Here is a 1510-nt window from a genome sequence, read left to right as displayed (position 1 = left end):
ATAGAATTCGCCTACAATAATAGTTATCACTCCAGCATCCAAGCGGCACCTTATGAAGTTCTATATGGATGAAAATGTCGAACGCCGTTGTGTTGGAATGAGGTAAGTGAAAAACAGTTGACAGGTCCTGAGATTGTGCAAGTAACGTCTAAAAAGATTGACCATATTCGAACAAAAATCAAAACTGCCCAGGATCAACAGAAAAGCTATGCCGACAAACAAAGAAAACCGATTGAATTTAACGTAGGTGACTTTGTAATGTTAAAGGTATCTCCATGGAAAGGTGTTATGAGATTTGGGAAGAAAGGTAAGCTTAGTCCAAGGTATATTGGACCATTCAAAATCTGCAAAAGAATTGGACCAGTAGCTTATCAGTTGGAATTACCAGAATAACTCCGCTTAATTCACAGCACCTTTCATGTATCAAATCTACGCAAATGTTTGGCAGACTCAAGTTTAACAATACCACTTCCTGAGATTAAACTTGACAATAAACTGAGTTTTATCGAGACACGAGAGGCAATAACTGACAGACAGACCAGAGTATTGAGAAACAAGGAGATCAGTTTAGTAAAAGTGCAATGGCATTTTCATAAAGGTTCAGAAGCAACTTGGGAATTAGAATATGACATGAGAACTCAATATCCGTGGTTATTTGAATAAGTGAATTTTGGGACATAATTCTTTTAAGGGGGGAAGAATGTTATAACCACGTTTGAGACAACCTGGGTTGAGGTAATTTATACATGTTTATTATGTGGATTACGTGAAATATGCATATCTAAGTAGAAATGCATGAACTATATATGTGAAATGTGAACATGAACTATATATGTGAAATGTGAACATGAACTATATATGTGAAATGTGAACATGATATTTTGCATGCATATATGGGAAAAGATGGCATGATATGTATGTAATTTATACATATATGCATGTGGTGTGAAACATACATGAGGTGGTGCATATTGGTGATAAGTTATTCTGGTGGAAACATTATTATAATATTTAAAACTTATACCTTCATGGTTAAGAAATCATGAATTTTATAATGAAAAACCCACCACCCAAGGTTATTTCTATTGGATAAAGGATTCATTACCTATGAGTTTTATAATAATTAAAATAATCTCCACCGCCATGGTGAAAGTATTTAAAGAAATAAAAAAGATAAGATTCTATCTTATCATTTCATTTGAAGAAAAATCTGTTGAAAGAGAAATAGAGTATTGTGGCGGTGAGAAGTGTTCTTGAACAAATCTTTTGTTCAAAGCTGTTTGAAGAGCTTGTGTTTTGCTGTGTGTTTTAAAACTGTAGAATCTGTGATTGTTAAGGTGAGTTTTATAAATACTGTTGATTATACACTGTGAGTTTTTTATGACTAAAACCTTTATATATTTTGTTCTATAAACTACTGGGTTTTGATATTGGTTTTGAAGAAAAGATGGTAAAACTATTTTGATAGTTTAAAGGTGTTATTGTTATATATTTGTGTATTAAAAACCAT

This window comes from Cynara cardunculus (assembly GCF_001531365.2).
Source record: "Cynara cardunculus var. scolymus isolate 2C chromosome LG 16, CcrdV1, whole genome shotgun sequence".
Lineage (NCBI taxonomy): Eukaryota > Viridiplantae > Streptophyta > Magnoliopsida > Asterales > Asteraceae > Cynara > Cynara cardunculus.
This window is presented reverse-complemented; position numbering follows the sequence as displayed.